The 18,288-nt window shown below is 46.1% G+C and overlaps 1 long non-coding RNA gene across 1 annotated transcript; it reads left to right on the top strand.

Annotated features, from left to right (window-relative positions):
- The first annotated feature begins 5,194 nt into the window (after positions 1-5,194).
- On the top strand, positions 5,195-6,710 carry LOC309334635. The gene is made up of 2 exons (XR_014153214.1): positions 5,195-5,590; positions 5,813-6,710. It is a non-coding gene; the product is annotated as an uncharacterized lncRNA (long non-coding RNA).
- The last annotated feature ends 11,578 nt before the right edge of the window (positions 6,711-18,288 follow it).

Here is an 18,288-nt window from a genome sequence, read left to right as displayed (position 1 = left end):
CAAATTCCTTCCAGTAGCACCTTAAAGACCAACTAAGTCAGTTAAGTCAGAACTAATTAAGTCAGAACTGACTTAGTTGGTCTTTAAGGTGCTACTGGAAGGAATTTGTTTTGTTTTGACTATGGCAGACCAACACGGCTACCTATCTGTAACAAGAAAAACAACAACAATTTAAAATACAGGTTAAAATGCAATTTAAAATGCAGCCTCATTTTAAAGTAGCCTATAGATCAAAGCCATAAGGGGAGGGAAACATAAGGGTCAGACTGAGTCCAAACCAAAGGCCAGGCGGAACAGCTCTGTCTTGCAGGCCCTGCGGAAAGATGTCAAGTCCCGCAGGGCCCTAGTCTCTGTATGAGACATATTTTGTGATTCTTATCCTCACCTCTACAAGTTAAGCATAACGATTGTTGGTTGCTCAACTGTCTCAAGCATAGATTGGACAAATGCAAAACTATCACCTTGCGTTGTTGAGCACCCTGTACAACATGGGTCGGCAAACCAAGGACCGCGGGCCGGATCAGGCCCAATTGCCTTCTAGATCCGGCCCGTGGACAGTCCAGGAATCGCTGCATGGATCGGCAGGGCACGCGTTCTTTCCCTCTCCCTCACACAACGGCACTTTTCTCCTCAGGGATGGAACAGTCTTGTCCCAGACTGGACACTGTCGACGGAGTCGGCTCACCCGCCTGCCCATGTCAGCAGGGCGACACTGTGAAAGCAGCGTGTGACATCAGCTGCCGGCTGCTGCTGCTTTTTCCTCCTGCTCCTCTTCCCTCTGGGTTGTTGCGGTGGTCACCGGTTGGCAGTCGGCTCTGTCTTCTTCTCTGTGGTGCCTCTTGTGAAGCAGGAGCAGCAGGTGGTGGGAAAAGCTCTGACAACGCCTCGGTTCCCTTACCTCCGTCCACGGCTCCTCCGCCAGGGCTGCTGCATCTGTCTTCGCCGGCCAATGCAGCCTCCTGCCCCACCACAGCGCCTGGCTGGCTGGAGAAGCCCAACTGCAGCTATTGGGACGACAACTGGGACAGGTAAAGCAAAGCATCTTCAGGCCTCTTTGTGGGCGGGCGAAAATTGTTCATTATTTTTATTTATTTTTCAAAATATAGTCCGCCCCCCCCCCCAAGGTCCAAGGGACAGTAGACCGGCCCCCGGCTGAAAAAGTTTTCTGACCCCTGCTGTACAACATGGTAAGAAGAAGAATGGTGCACAATAGGTAAAGGTACCCCTGCCCGTACGGGCCAGTCTTGACAGACTCTAGGGTTGTGCGCTCATCTCACTCTATAGGCCGGGAGCCAGCGCTGTCCGCAGACACTTCCGGGTCACGTGGCCAGCGTGACAAGCTGCATCTGGCGAGCCAGCGCAGCACACGGAACGCTGTTTACCTTCCCACTGGTAAGCGGACCCTATTTATCTACTTGCACCCAGGGGTGCTTTCGAACTGCTAGGTTGGCAGGCGCTGGGACCGAACAATGGGAGTGCACCCCGCCGTGGGGACTCGAACTGCCGACCTTTCGATTGGCAAGTCCTAGGCGCTGAGGCTTTTACCCACAGCGCCACCCGCGTCCCTCAATAAGGCAACACAATAAAGCAACACAATATGTGCTTGAGAGCTGGACCATAAAGAAGGCTAACCGCCGAAGAATTGATGCTTTTGAATTATGGTGCTGGAGGAGACTCTTGAGAGTCCCATGGACTGCAAGAAGATCAAACCTCTCCATTCTTAAGGAAACCAGCCCTGAGTGCTCACTGGAAGGACAGATCCTGAAGCTGAGGCTCCAATACTTTGGCCACCTCATGAGAAGAGAAGACTCCCTGGAAAAGACCCTGATGTTGGGAAAGATGGAGGGCACAAGGAGAAGGGGACAACAGAGGATGAGATGGTTGGACAGTGTTCTCGGGAGGCAGTGGAAGACAGAAGTGCCTGGCATGCTCTGGTCCATGGGGTCACGAAGAGTCGGACATGACTAAACGACTAAACAACAACAACATAAAAGCACAACTGACCCTTTTGGAAGAAGAACTGTATAACAGTACTGTTTTAAATCGTAAGTCCCATATAGGGGGAAGGAAATTGTGAGTGTTTTTATTTAGACAATGGCTCCATTTACTTTACAACATTCCAGCGGCATGAAGAAACTGTACAAAAAGATGTAGGTTAGGTTACATGGCAGTGGTGCTAGAACAGTCTCCTCCTGTTTGTTTTCTGACTCCTACACAACAGACTTTCCTTCTTCTCTCGAGGGTGTCCTCTCAAATGCAAATGGTTGGAAGAGAAGCAGTTTCCATATTCAGAGGAAGCAAGCGGTAGAACCCTGCTGGAATTGTATCTCATAGGCAGCATGCACATCATCCATATAAAAGTGCATTGAACCCCTGCTCCCAAGAATCCTGAGAAATGTCGTTTCCTACCCCTCACACAGCTACCATTCCCAGCACCCTTAACAAACTACAGTTCCCAGGATGCCTTGGGGAAAGTCATGTGCTTTAAATGTACGGTTAGAATGGCAGTGGGAAATTACATCTTGGAATTCTTCCTATTTGGAACACATACCCCACATGTAGAAAACTAGCTGTGCATGGAGGCGCAGGTTAATTCTGTGTCCAGGGCGGCTGTCTACCAGCTCCACCTGGTACGCAGGCTGAGACCCTACCTGCCTGTGGTCTGTCTTGCCAGAGTGGTGCATGCTCTAGTTATCTCCTGCTTGTACTACTGCAATGCGCTCTACATGGGGCTACCTTTGAAGGTGACTTGGAAACTCCAATTAATCCAGAATGCAGCAGCTAGACTGGTGACTGGAAGTGGCTGCCGGGACCATATAACACCGATCCTGAGAGATCTGCGTTGGCTCCCAGCACGTTTCTGAGCACAATTCAAAGTGTTGGTGCTGACCTTTAAAGCTTTAAATGGCCTCAGTCCTGTATACCTGAAGAGCGTCTCCAGCCCCATCGTTCTGCCCAGACACTGAGGACCAGCACCGAGGGCCTTCTGGAGGTTCCCTCATTGCGAGAAGTGAGGTTACAGGGAACCAGACAGGGGGCCCTCTCTGTAGTGGCGCCAGCGCTGTGAAACGCCCTCCCATCAGATGTTAAGGAAATAAGCAGCTATCCTATTTTTAAAAGACTTCTGATGGTAGCCCTGTTTAGGGAAGTTGTAATGCTGTATTTAATGCTGTATTGTTTTTAACACTCGATTAGGAGCCGCCCAGAGTGGCTGGGGAGACTCAGCCAGATGGGAGGGGTATAAATAATAAATTATTATTATTATATTCAGTGGTGGAAGAACCCTCTCCGGCACCCGGACGGGACGCCGAGGAGTGGGGCGAACCAACCGGTGACACATGTGCGACATATGGACTGCGCATGTGCGGCATCCTGTACTGAGTGCGCACACACAGCAGCCCGTAAGGACACCGCACAAGTGACGCCCATACTGACTGTACTCGCCCTCGGCCGCTCTACAGCTGGGGGAGGCAGGGGCCATCTTGTCACACACACCCCGAGTGGCACCCAGGGCGGCCTGCCCCCTCCTCCCCCCCACTTCGTATGCCCTTGATTGTATTATTATATGTCAAGAGAAGGCTAGGGCTTGAACCCTCCTTCCTCACATGGCTTTCCACAGCCAGGGATATTTACATGGTGTTACATGGGAGAGTATTCAATATTGTGATTTATCGCACATGCACTTTGAAGTGGTGTAGCCCTAGGAAGGCTGTACCACATGCATTTTGATGGCGTAGATTGGCAGTGAAATTCATGTGCTTTGCCTGTTCTGGACTTCCACTTCATTTGAATGCTTGTGCATTATTTTTTGTTAGAATGTGAGAAGATGCCCCAGAATAGGAGTGGATGAATTGGACTGTTTCCAGTCCATGACAATTTAATTGGTGTTCACCCATATATCCATTCTACTCCATTTCCACAACAAACTTAATTTTAAAATAATTCCCACACCCTCCAAATGCATTTTCTCTCCCCCCAAAATAAATATTTTAACATATTTTGAAACTTTTTATATTTTGGCCAAAAACTGCATTGGAGATTTTTGGAATTTGGAAGTGCCAAATCCAGGGCATAACTCAGTTTTGATCTGCGCTATAAGCCAGGGGGATGCGAATCAGATCAGTTCCTTACCAGACTTCCCAAATATCAAATTCCTGAAGCATCCCCAGAGACTCAATGACACTTTGAAGTTAGGAGAATAAAAAGCTTTGGGCACCTGTGTGGACAAAGGCTTGGAGGTTGTCAAAATGCTCTGCCACGCAATTGTTGTAGATGGATAAAGCTATGTTTAGTATGGCCTCATCCACACTATAGGGGGACGCAGGTGGCGCTGTGGGTTAAACCACAGAACCTTGGGCTTGCCCATCAGAAGGTTGGCGGTTTGAATCCCCGTGACGGGGTGAGCTCCCATTGCTCGGTCCCAGCTCCTGCCAACCTAGCAGTTCAAAAGCATGCAGTGCAAGTAGATAAATAGGTATCTACTCCGGCGGGAAGGTAAACGGCCTTTCCGTGCGCTGCTCTGGTTCACCAGAAGCGGCTTAGTCATGCTGGCCACATGACCCGGAAGCTGTACACTGGCTCCCTTGGCCAGTAAAGCAAGATGAGCACCGCAACCCCACAGCCGTCCATGACTGGACCTAACGGTCAGGGGTCCCTTTACCTTTACATCCACACTATATCAATTGTGTTGTTGTTGTTGTTTAGTCGTTTAGTCGTGTCTGACTCTTCATGACCCCATGTACCAAGTACACCACGCACTCCTGTCTTCCACCGCAGTTTGGTCAAACTCATGTTCGTAGCTTTGAGAACACTGTCCAACCATCTCATCCTATGTCGTCCCCTTCTCCTTGTGCCCTCAATCTTTCCCAACATTAGGGTCTTTTCCAGGGAGTCTTCTCTTCTCATGAGGTGGCCAAAGTATTGGAGCCTCAGCTTCAAGATCTGTCCTTCCAGTGAGCACTCAGGGCTGATTTCCTTAAGAATGGCTAGGTTTGATCTTCTTGCAGTCCATGGGACTCTCAAGAGTCTCCTCCAGCACCAGAATTCAAAAATATTGATTCTTCGGAGATCAGCTTTCTTTATGATCCAGCTCTCACTTCCATACATCACTACTGGGGAAACCATGGCTTTAACTATACGGACCTTTGTTGGCAAGTTGATGTCTCTGCTTTTTAAGACCACTTTAAATTGTAGACCATTTTAAACAGGCATGGTTTCCCCCAAGGAATGCTGGGAACTGTGGCTTGTTATAGGTGCTAGGAATTGTTGGGAGAGGCCTACCACGTTCACAGAACTACAATTCCCAGAGTTCCCTAGGAAGTGAATTGACTGTGAAACCAGTTTAGGTCTGTAGCGTGAATGTGCCCACAGTCTCTGCCCTCCTTCCTTCCTTCCTTCCTTCCTTCCATTTTGCTTTATCTTCTAGGCCTTTATATAGCTTGCTCTGCAAAATCATTTTTCCAGCATGCAAGTTCATCCTGTGCCTGTTGGTTTTTTAATTTCCCCCCAGTGGGAAGAAGAACCAAAATATGAGCAAGGCTAGCTGCTGCTGCTGTGCCGGTGAATGAACGAAGACCCCGCAGCTTCCCACGTAAGCAACATTTCTCTCTCTCTCTCTCTCTCTCTCCCTCTCCCTCTCCCTCTCCTTTTTTTTTAAAGGAGCCAATTTGATTCACTTTTCAAGGAACAGGTTTTCATGCTTTGTGCATTTATTTCCTAATTTTATTATGCCATTTAATTAGATCATGCACATTGGTTTTATTGTTAAAACATGTCCTTGTTTTCTTTATAACTGGGTTTCATGGCACTACAGGGACGTTTAGGAAAATATCACATGAGCTGCATTCCAGCATCCACTCTCGAAGATGGGCCTGAATCGGAGAATGGGGCTGCTGCTGGGCCATAAATCTAGTCACAGATGGAAAAAGCAGAATATTATTTGCAGCATGCAGAGCTCTGGCAATCCCAGCAAGGGACTCGGACCCCATGGAGCACTTAAATTACAACACTGGGAGGAATGGTGCTGTGCGGTAACCCGTCTTGGAAGGACACTGAAAAGTTGTTTGCAAGATTCCATTTTATGGGCTGACAACACTGAGCAGGGCTCCCCGGAGACGCCGTATTTCATGTTTGCCTACAATGAAGGAGAGCTTGTGCTTTCCCCGCTTCCGATCTTGATTCAGGTCAAGGGATGCTTCGTGGCCTTGTGGGGGTGTTAGCGCAGAGGCCCTCCCACTTCCACTCCTGCCAGCAGTGTTTCCCTTGAAACTTCATTGCTGAGATCCTGTCCTGTAGGGGAGCCGTTTCCCACATCCTGTGCGAAACCGGGAGTCGTGCGGTCTGATTCACAGCCATTTTCCGGGCGGGCGTTCTCGGGCTGAACAAAATGGAAGGCTGGCAGGGTGGGTCTGAAAAGTTTTGCGGGAGGCAATTGGTAGAGAGAAAGAGCTCCCTTTGTGAGATTTCCTTCCCCCGGGGGGGTATTTTAATGGCTGTTGGAGTGGTGTGGACCACAAACATTTGGCCAGCTGTTTCTTGGGTGTTGTCCGGAAAAGAGGGTTTGAAACTACACGGATGATTCACACAGGGATTGGATTCTAGCAGGAGTCCAGAAAGTTTGATACCTGAGCCGATGAGTGATCGACGAGCATCAGGTGGAAGGGGAGGAGGGAGCTTAGAGGAGACGTAATAAAACTCGTTTTGAAAACTTCTGGGTTTAGTCCACTGAAGGTGTGTGATTTACGTGGCCCTCTCAGTTGCACTATGGAGGATATAGCCTCCAATGGCCTGGCTTGTAAAAGCCATAGAAGGCCTAGAGAGCTGGCTCCCAGTGGGAGCTCATCTGAAGTTTGTATTTGATGAGTTTCAGATGTCTGGGTTAGAGGGAATAATTCATAGATTGTAGTTTATCAGGGTTTTGGTTTTTTTTAAGTCATCTTGATTTCATGGAGGAGGAGGGTGGGATTTTCAGCAAAACCAGAACAATGTGCCATTTTAGGACTGTAGAGTTTCTTACTTTGGTTTGCTGTCTGGAAATCTGAGGGGTGTGGACCATTTTTTTAACCGAACTGAGGCCAGTATCAGATCTGGGAATACCAGAAAAGGGATACAAGTCAACAAAGCGGGATTTGAAAGAAATAGGTGCAGGACAGGTTTGCAGAAGGAAAGGGGTGGTAAGGCAGAGCAGGAATGGTGCTTTGAGCAATTTGTTTCACAAACAAGCAAGCAAATAAGGGGCAAGGAGAGAGAAAGAAGCAAGAATCAATAGGTTTATCCCTATATTCATGAAGCACTTCCTACAAAAAAAAAATCTTGAAGCAATTTCACAACACAGATTAAATTAAACTTAAAAAAACATAGATTTTTTTAAATTTTTTTAAAATGTATATATATAAACAATTTAAAGCAGTCATGTATATTAAAACAGTTAAAACGATTTCATATGTAAAAACTATCCAGTATAGATATCGGTTGAGATAAAATCTCCTGCTCAGAAGGAATGAAAATGGACGTCAACAGGCACTTCCAAAGGGTTGGTCTCACCACATGAAAAGCCCAACTCTGACACTGTATAGAATAAGATAGTACTTGCGGTATAGCCTCTCCTGCAGAGCACAATGGTTGGTTGGGTCTACAGGTGCAAAACATCAACTCCAGCTACAACAGCAACTTCTGCTATTCAGGCTTTCACAAAACTGTCAGGATGAGCTTTGGTTGTTACGGGGTTCAAGATTTCATTTTGGAGGGGCATTCTTTTTTCTGGATAATGTTCTTGTTTTTTTATTGTTAGACTTTATTATGAATTTTCAGTGGGTTGTTTAATTTTATTCATTTATCTCATTGATATGAGATGCTATCATTTGTTTAATGCTTTTGTTGTTGTTGTTTAGTTGTTTAGTCGTGTCTGCCTCTTCATGACCCCATGGACCAGAGCACGCCAGGCACTCCTGTCTTCCACTGCCTCCCGCAGTTTGGTCAAACTCATACTGGTAGCTTCGAGAACACTGTCCAACCATCTCGTCCTCTGTCATCCCCTTCTCCTTGTGCCCTCCATCTTTCCCAACGTCAGGGTCTTTTCCAGGGTATCTTCTCTTCTCATGAGGTGGCCAAAGTATTGGAGTCTCAGCTTCAGGATCTGTCCTTCCAGTGAGCACTCAGGGCTGATTTCCTTCAGAATGGATAGGTTTGATCTTCTTGCAGTTTATGGGCATAGCCAGGGTTTATTGGGGGGGGAGGCAGAACCAAGTTCTCTGGGACACAATGGTCAGTTAGTTAAGTATTTTTATGTATTTACTTGATTTAGGGGGGCAGCTGCTCCCCCTGCCCCTCTGGCAACACCCATGTGCATATCTCACAATTTTGAGTGTTTGTAGCACTTTGACGGGGTGAGCTCCCATTGCTCAGTCCCTGCTCCTGCCAACCTAGCAGTTCGAAACCATGTCAAAGTGCAAGTAGATAAATAGGTACAGCTTCGGCGGGAAGGTAAACGTTGTTCCCATGCATTGCTCTGGTTCGCCAGAAGCGGCTTAGTCATGCTGGCCACATGACCTGGAAGCTGTACCCTGGCTCCCTCGGCCAGTAAAGTGAGATGAGCGCCTTTACCTTTACTAGCACTTCAAGTATAGTGGTACCTTGGTTTTCAAACATCTCCGTTGACGAACATTTCGCTTTTCAAATGCCGTAAACCCAGAAGTAAATGCTTCGGTTTTCAAACACGCCTTGGAAGTCGAACATGAAACACAGCTTCCGCTGTGTGCAAGATCCTGAGTTTTCAGTTTTCAAATGTTCGGAACTCGAACCGTCTTCCAGAATGGATTACGTTCGAAAACCGAGGTACCGCTGTATATTTTTTTCTAGTAACTTTTTTATTCACTTGGGCAGCTTGTATACAACTTATATTTAAACAAAACTCAAAGCAGTTTACAATATAGGTTAAAACATCATAAATTAATAGAGGAAAATACCACCAGAGAATTCTTGCAACAACCAAGGAAAGTAGGTGAGTATTATTCTCTGTGGACTGTACATGTGGGAGGAAGGATTGGGGGCTAGGAAATAGTGGGTTGCCTAAGAAGTTTGTGGCTGAGGCGAGATTTGAACCAGGGAATTTGCAGGTCCATATACATATCAACTGAAGGCAGAGAGGCCGGCACAACTCTTTCCTCTTGTAGTTAGCCAAAGTTTGCACTGCTGTACAAAGGAGTCTAGTGCTCCACCAGGGGGCTCACAAGCCACTTCCATTTGACACCGTTCATTGCTTTCCTGTTAAGATTACCGATTCAGAATGGGACTTCTGATTTTTATGGAGGAGGTAGAAATCTAGGCCGGCGCAGGATTCCATTGCAGTGCTGGCTGTTGGCTTTCCCACTCCCCTTCTTGTTCCAGCAGGCATCATCCTCTCTCTTGCAGCATAATGATGTGTGGAGATGAAAGTATCATACCACACCAATGGTGAAATTTTTAGGGCCAGAGGTGCCAGCTTGCAAGGGCGATTGGTAGAGGGGAGAGTCACAATGTCACACGCGCGTCACTTTCTAAGCTGAGCAGAAGTTTCCTTGGCTTCTGGAAGAAGGCACCAGGCCTCTGACAGGATGTGCAGGGTTTGGGATGGTGGCTGAAGGGCTCTTGGACCCCGTTGGAGTACCATGTCTCCCTCCCTAAGCCAGGAAGAAGCTTCCTGATTTTTGGGAAGGGAGCGCCAGGGGAACATTTAGGGGAGTAGTCCACTGACTGCACTCTGTGGGCATGTGCCCTTCTCAAAGGGGTTATTAGAGGACAGTCCTCTGTCTGAAGAGCTACCTGCCCCAGATCTAATTCAAAGAAGAAGAGTTTGGACTTGATATCCTGCTTTATCACTACCCTAAGGAGTCTCAAAGCGGCTAACAATCTCCTTTCCCTTCCTCCCCCACAACAAACACTCTGTGAGGTGAGTGAGGCTGAGAGACTTCAGAGAAGTGTGACTGGCCCAAGGTCACCCAGCAGCTGCATGTGAAGGAGCTGGGAATCGAACCCGGTTCACCAGATTACGAGTCCACTGCTCTTAACCACTACACCACAAGGCCCCATCAGAAAAAGAGGGGGCCTTGATGTTGCCCATCAGTAGTTAGCCACACCTGGATAGCAGACTGAGGAGACACACACCACCTTCCTCACTATGGTGAGATGGATTATATTTCATAGCTGCTCTTTCAAAAATCTTATCGGTAGATAGAAATGAACATATGTAATTTTCTGTGTATTTTTCTCCCTCTTTTTTGTTGGCGATGGTGCATGTCCTCTTTTCCACAACGCATCACTGGCCACCCTAGGTGGAGTGGCAGGCTTGGGGTCTCATATTTTAGTGGTACCCTGTGCGATGCCAAAATTCCTCCCCTGCCTGAAATCACAAAAGCAGATCAAATATTATTTATGTACGCCACGATGGCGGCAAGAACTTTATTAGCCCCAAAGTGGAAATTGCAGGGATTGCCAACGATGGAGGAGTGGCAGGCGAAGATGATGGAACATGCCGAATTAGCCAAGCAGACTGGTAGAATCCAGAATGACTAAAAGTTTCAAAGAGGCTGGAGTAAATTTATTGGGTACAGTGCTACCTCTGGTTAAGAACTTAATTCGTTCCAGAGGTCCGTTCTTAACCTGAAACTGTTCTTAACCTGAGGTACCACTTTAGCTAATGGGGCCTCCCGCTGCCGCACGCCACCACCACACGATTTCTGTTCTCATCCTGAAGCAAAGTTCTTAACCCGAGGTACTGTTTCTGGGTTAGCAGAGGCTGTAACCTGAAGCGTCTGTAACCTGAGGTACCACTGTATATGAATAATTATTGTAAAAAAATATGAAGACACTAGCGGGATTGAAATAAATCCTGCAACGAAAACATTTTTTTTATAACTTTCTAGACTAAAGAGACAGAGTTGATTATAAGGACATAAAGGTCAGAGGTTGAGGTTTTAAAGACTTGAAAACACAAAACCAGTTGAAGGGATGGAGGGAAGTCACGAGCTCGGCAGAGCAAAGAGTTTATTGTAATGTTGGAAATATTGTGTTAAAAAAGAAATTAATAAAAATTATATGGGAAAAAACAAACAAAATTCCTCCTCCACCTCTCGCCTTTCCTTCTACTTCACAGTTGTGCCGCTCCCTGTGGTTCCTCCAGGGCTCTGCGACCCTAAATTCACTTCTGCTAGGTCCCCGACCAATGTTTGAAGCCTACTCTGTAAATCCCATTCATTTTGTTAACAAAATATAATACCAAGAGCGGCATATGGAGGATGTCTTCAGATAAAGAACTGCCCTCTGGAACCCATTCAAATAAAAGACTTTGCTCTATAAAGGAGGAAACATGGACACCCTACCTTCATCTGAAGCTAATGAGGTGATGAAATTAGATTGCAGAAGGGAATGTGAATCAGGATATATGGAGAGATGATAGTGACAGTTATGGGTAGACACTGGCCACAATATTTGGTTTATGCCCCACTTCAGCACTTAAGAAAAGAGTCCACCATGGTCCAAGGCACTCTGCAGGTGTCCTACAAAAAAACAAAAATAATAACTTTTCCCCCTTTTGACCTAAGTGGATATTTTTTGCAGGCAAAGTAGAGGCTGCTACTGTCTATCTTCTTGCAAGCAGTGGAGTCTATTCTATTTAACTGGGCCTTTGCTGACTCCTGCATTTAAATAATATTTGACTGCTGCTGCTAGCCTTTTGGTTATTGATTTTAAAATTATTATTGTGATGTGCTGCTGCAGCTGGTGCTTTGTTGCATATTTATGGACCGTTTGGTTTCTTTCATTCATTTTTATTGGAAAGTGGAGATGAAATAAATAAACCAAAAACTCAGGATGAGATTTCTCAAGCAGAGAGGCTTTCCCATCCCCAAATCTGATACATGTACAGCAAAATCATTTCCTCTGTGCCCCAGTGACTAAGCGCAGGGGTCATGTGGATTCTCGTCCCGGTTGCATAAATATGTAACGGGCTCCCTCCCTCCCTCCCTCCCCATTTCTAAAGAAGGTTGTATGCGCGTGCAAACATTTAGTCCAACCTGTTCAAAATTCCTTTCTCTGCTGAGAAAGCAATTTTCCCAGAAGTTTACCCTGAGGAGATTTATATATTCTTGTTAGTTCCTATAGCAGGCCAGAGCAAAGAACCAGAGGTGCTAAATCCTACATTCCAACAGTTTTTGTGCCACACACAGGCATGCATCAAAACCATTAAACAGCCGATCATTTCCATCTTATAAAATCCTAGAATCCTAGAACTGGAAGGGATCCCAAGGGTCATCTAATCCAACTACCTGCTACGCAGGAGTCTCAGCAAGACGACAGATGGCCACCCGACCTTTACTTAAGAGCTTCTAAGGGAGGAGAGTCCACCACCTCTTGTGGGAGTCGGTTCCACTGTCAAACAGCTCTTACTGTCAGAAAGGTCTTCCTGACGTTTAGTTAGAATCTCCTTTCTTGTAACTTGAAGCCATTGGTTTGGTTACTAACCTCTGGAGCAAGAGAAAACAAGCTTGCTCCATCTTCCATGTGACAGCCACTTAGTTATTTGAAGACGGTTGTCCTTTCTCCTCTCAATCTCCTCTTTACCAGAATAAAGGTAAAGGGACCCCTGACCATTAGGTCCTGTTGTGGCCAACTCTGGGGTTGCGGCACTCATCTCGCTTTATTGGCCGAGGGAGCCGGCATACAGCTTCCGGGTCATGTGGCCAGCAGGACTAAGCCACTTTTGGCGAAGCAGAGCAGCACACAGAAACACCGTTTACCTTCCCACTGGAGCGGTACCTATTTATCTACTTGTACTTTGACATGCTTCCGAACTGCTAGGTTGACACGAGCAGGGACCGAGCAACGGGAGCTCACCCCATCGCAGGGATTCAAACCGCTGACCTTCTGATCGGCAAGCCCTAGGCTCTGTGGTTTAGACCACAGCGCCACCCGCGTCCCTATCTTTACCAGGATAAACATACCCAATTCCCTCAAGTGTTTCTCATAGGCTTTCTAATTACCCTACGAACACAGTAAGTCTTGTATAGATAAGCAGGCCGTTCCTTTGCATCTTAAAGAAAGGAGCCAGAATTCTCAAGTTTCTATTGCCCCCCTTCATTCGAAAATTTGTGTCCCAGCCAAAGGAGGGGAGATTTTATTTATCTATTGCATTTATATCCCACCTTTTCTCCAGGTTGCTCAAGGTGATGTATAGGGGTTCTTTCCCCCTCATCATTTAAAGCCCCAAGGAAAGAAGGCTCAGAAGCCAGGGAGTTTTGGTGAGACAATGATGGGTGGTCACAGGGAGAAGAGGGAGCAAACTGGGAGGAGGAGGTTTCAGAAGCTGAAGCGGTAACAGGGTTTAGTGAGCAGGGAGAGTCTGTGGCAGAGAGCAGTCTAGAATCCTAGAATCAGAGGCAGAAGCAGAGACTGGAGAGCGGGGGTGGGGTGGGCAAGAGACAAAGATCAGACAGGGCGTCTCCTACTCCTGCTGCAACTGGTCTCACAGAACCTGAAGAGGTATGAACAGGGCGGAGCAAAGACAGGCAACCCAAAGACCTCTAGTCCTCACAACTGCCTCATTGGGGCAGTTGCTGTGCTCACTAGGTCATCAGAGCTGTTTTGTTTCTATTGATAAAGAGTTGACTTCAGTGGCACCTTGTATGTTGTTGTTGCCCTGCACCCGACTCCTGCCTTGACAACGGCATATACAGTATGCCAAACTGGCATCTAAGTGATTTGCAGCTATGAAATGTATCCCTAATTAAAATACACAATAACAAATGTGTTCAGGCATTAAAGCGTCCTGAATTAAGATAAACAGCAAAACAAACTATTAAGAAGCATAATAATTTAAATGAAAAACAGTTAAGACAATAAAACCACAAGTTCAGTTCAAGGGAAGTCTTGCCAAAACAGGTGTGCCTTCAGGAGTCGGTGGAATGCCAACACTGATGGGGCCTCTCATATTTCAGCAGGGAAGACATTCCACAACACTGGTGCCAGTTCTCAGTCTCCACCCTTTGCACAAGGGAATGGGATTTTATCCTGTATTCTATATGATCATGTTTATTACTTACTTACTAAAGTTCCCAGAGCAGTGTACAGCTTGATCACAAAACCACAGCAGAAGAACATCTAGTTCAACAGTCTGTTTTCATGGGAGCCAGCCAGTTGCCCCTATGGAAAGCCTGCAAGCAGGACAGAACACTCCTCTCCTGCGGGTTCCAGCAATTGGTAAAGATTCTGACTGAGGAGGTGGAGCATAGCTGCCACGACTAATAGCCACTGGTAGTCTTTCTCTCCATGCATTTCTCTGATCCCCTTTTAAAGTATACAATTGATAAAAAGTACAAATACAAAAACCATGATTTCTACAGAGATTTAAAATCACAAAGCGTGCAGCAAAGTAAAGCATGGACATATAAATATAAATATAATTTTTTATTTATACCCGGCCCTTCCTGGTTCAGAAAACCGGGCTCAGGGCGGCTAACAACAAATTTAAAACACTTAATTGATGCAACAAAAAACAGCACAAAATACAGTATAAAACATGAATAATAAATTCAGAATTCAAAAATCAATTTGGGGGGAAATCCATCCAATAAACAATTCTCCCCTGATCACCAGGGCTAGCTGGCTAAATTAGTCCTATTTGGCCAGCGAGGAGACCAGGGGAGAATTAGCTGTGGGATCCCAGAGCGGGTAATCTTCATAAAAAGGGGAGGGGAGGGAAAGGAAGGGGAATAAAAGATCAGGCTAAGTTCAAATTGAAAGCCAGGCGGAATAGTTCTGTCTTACAGGCCCTGCAGAAGGAAGTTAAATCCTGCAGGTCCCTGGTCTCATGGGACAGAGCATTCCACCAGGTCGGAGCCATCACTGAGAAGGCTGTTAGATCTTTAAAATATCACCTTCTAAGTTTCTTCCAAAGTTCGCCATTTCCCTTAGCATAGAAGGAGACCACACATTTGGTAAGTTAAAAATAGTTTACTTACAAATTCTTCAAAGGTCAGATTCAGGTGCTTTTCCATACAGCAGCAAGAAAAGACTGGAACTTTAATTTAGTTTCAAAATGGTTAGAGTTTCTAAATTATTTGGACAGAAACACAAAAACAGCTTGTTACAGCCATGCAATCTGAACTTGGAGCAGCCAGCTTAGACATCCTTACTGGTCAGGTTCACATGGTAGAAACAGAGAGAGAACAAAGAAGAAGAAGAGTTTGGACTTGATATCCCACCTTTCACTCCCCTTAAGAAGCCTCTAAGCGGCTAACAATCTCCTTTTCCCTTCCTCTGCCACAACAAACACTCTGTGAGGTGAGTGAGGCTGAGAGATTTCAGAGAAGTGTGACTAGCCCAAGGTCACCCAGCAGCTGCATGTGGAGGAGCGGGGAAGCGAACCCGGTTCACCAGATTACGAGTCCACCGCTCTTAACCACTACACCATGCTGGCTCAACAAAGAGTTGAGTTAAGCCAAGCCAGTTGGATATACGAGGCTGGAGACATCCCTATTAAACATGTGGACAGGAGGTGAGAGAAGTAGTGTATCCTGTCCCTTATTATGGGCATACCCAGGGGGCAGGGGGTAGCTGCCCCACTTAGATCAAGTAAAACAATAGAAATACTTAACTAACTGACCAATCACGTCAGATCTGCACCCCTAACAATGTCCTTCCGCCCCCAACAAAAATCCTGACTATGCCCATGTCCCTTATCCCCCTTCCAACTGCATGTTTAATCAGTTTGTTGGTAGGAAGGGGGCAGGAGAAGTACTGTATTTTTTGTTCTATAAGACTCACTTTTTCCCTCCTAAAAAGTAAAGGGAAATGTGTGTGCGTCTTATGGAGTGAATGCAGGCTGCGCAGCTATCCCAGAAGCCAGAACAGCAAGAGGGATTGCTGCTTTCACTGCGCAGTGATCCCTCTTGCTGTTCTGGCTTCTGAGATTCAGAATATATTTTTTCTTGTTTTCCTCCTCCAAAAACTAGGTGCGTCTTGTGGTCTAGTGCGTCTTATAGAGCGAAAAATACGGTAGATGCCGTATCTTGTTCCTGTTCCCGCTCTCCACATGAGCACATTGCAGAAAGCAGGATTGAACCTTCCATTCACCATCTGGCCCTTGTATTGCAATTCTCAAGTTTATCGCAACTAGCTGGCTGTCAAGAGCTTGGGAAGTGCTGTGCAAGGGGCTTTGAAATACGTGTGGGTCAAGCCACTTTTTCGATCTGTCGTCTTAATGTCAGGTGACTGACAGATTGGTTGACCCACCAGTCAGTCACAGTTGGTTCTTGGGGGTGGAGATAGATCGCAATCTGGCCCAATGGGGCCAACCTTGATCTAGGATTCCCCCCACCCCTGATCTATGGCATCAGATCAGAAGCCATTTCCTCTCCAATTCCACATCTGACCATTTTGAATGAAATCCTCTCCTGTACCCCCACTCCCGAGCTCTCCCTGCACCTTAAAAACTCTCCTTTTTCAGGACAAAATCATGGCACAAAATCGAGTGATATCACAGTGCCCAAAATGGCCACAGTGCTCTCATGGGGGAAAATGGGGTCTCCCTTTTTTTTCTGGGACACTTGTAGGGTATGTTATGGGAGAGCTGTCTAAACTTGCCACAGAAGGATGCATCCATTGGCTCCATTTCTACCTTTCCTTGGTGCAAAGTACAAATTTCTCCTTGCCTTTTTAAAAAAAGCATTCCAGAATAAAACACATACAGTACTTCCCTGCTATTTGATAAGACAATGACATAGGAACATATGCATAGCTCATCCCCCCCTTTTCTACTCTTTCTGTGTCAGAAAGCATGGCAATCATCATTGCTGAAAAATATGACTTTTCTATAGCTTTCTTTCTTTCTTTCTTTCTTTCTTTCTTTCTTTCTTTCTTTCTTTCTTTCTCACCAGCTGCATCTATCCAACCTCCTATCTGAAGCCCTCACAGCCCTCTGTGGCATCTCAAGCGGTTGCCATGGAAACGATAATATCACAAACAGTGGATTATGACTCGGAGCGGGAAGGGGGGAACAGCAGGAAATGGGTTTCATGCAAATATCTTTAGCAATAAAGAGAGAGGGAGATGCATATATATGTGGTGGCAAGTGATAGGTAGCAAATGAAAAAAGCTGACGGAGGAAGCTTTGGGAAAAGAAATATCTTGATCATGGCCCATCTACTGCCATTCACGCTCTTGATTCATAATATACATATTTTAAAGAAAAAGAAAAGGAAGCTCCTTTTCTGCACTGATCAATCATCAGTGCTACGCAGAGTATGCTCTTTCCATCCAGCAGCTCTTGAGTTAAGGCCATTCAACGTGAATGAGTAGGAATTAATTAGAACACCAGATGCTTGCTGAGTTTGTCTTGACTTAGAAGCTCAATTAAAGGGGAGATATTTCTGTGCTATCCGAAGTATTTGTCATGTCCCGCCTTGCATCCTGTGGTGAAGACAAGGGTGTAAGGGATCTCTTTCTCAGCTCATGATTCAGGACTGGCAGCTGCCACACAAGGGAGGGTGGCTGTAATGGAGTGCAGTAGCTGTGTGTCCGCCACAGAGGAAGGCATATAACATGGTACCTTGGGTTAAGTACTTAATTCCTTCTGGAGGTCCGTTCTTAATCTGAAACTGTTCTTAACCTGAAGCACAACTTTAGCTAATGGGGCCTCCTCCTGATGCTGCGCCGCCGGAGCACGTTTTCTGTTCTCATCCTGAAGCAAAGTTCTTAACCCGAGGTACTATTTCTGGGTTAGCGGAGTCTGTAACCTGAAGCATCTGTAACCTGAAGCATATATAACCCGAGGTACCACTGTAATCCATACCTGCAGCCCCGGGGGAGTTTTAGGGCAGCACAACCTGTGCAGCCAGGCTGCACGGGGTGCCACAAGAGTGCTGTAGAACAGAGCGTCAGAAGTGGGGGGTGCTTAATTTTAGCGTCATGCAGGGCGCCACTTAAAATTTGGGAACCCAAAAAACTGCTGCAGGAGTCTCCACTTTTGTGCATGGCCATGCATGCCAAACAGTGTTTCACAATCTAGAGCAGAGATAATAATAATAATAATAATAATAATAATAATAATAATAATAATAATTTATACCCCGCCCATCCAGCTGGGTTTCCCCAGCCACTCTGGGCAGCTTCCAACAAAAGATGAAAAATACATTAAAACATCAGTCATTAAAACCTCCCTAAAGAGGACTGCCTTCAGATGTCATCTAAACATCAGATGGTTGTTTATTTCTTTGACATCTGGTGGGAGGGCATTCCACAGGCCGGGCGCCACTACCG

This window comes from Podarcis erhardii, assembly GCF_964252035.2.
Source record: "Podarcis erhardii genome assembly, chromosome: 2".
NCBI lineage: Eukaryota > Metazoa > Chordata > Lepidosauria > Squamata > Lacertidae > Podarcis > Podarcis erhardii.
Note: the sequence above shows the minus strand (reverse complement) of the source record. Positions and strands in the feature narration are given on the sequence as shown.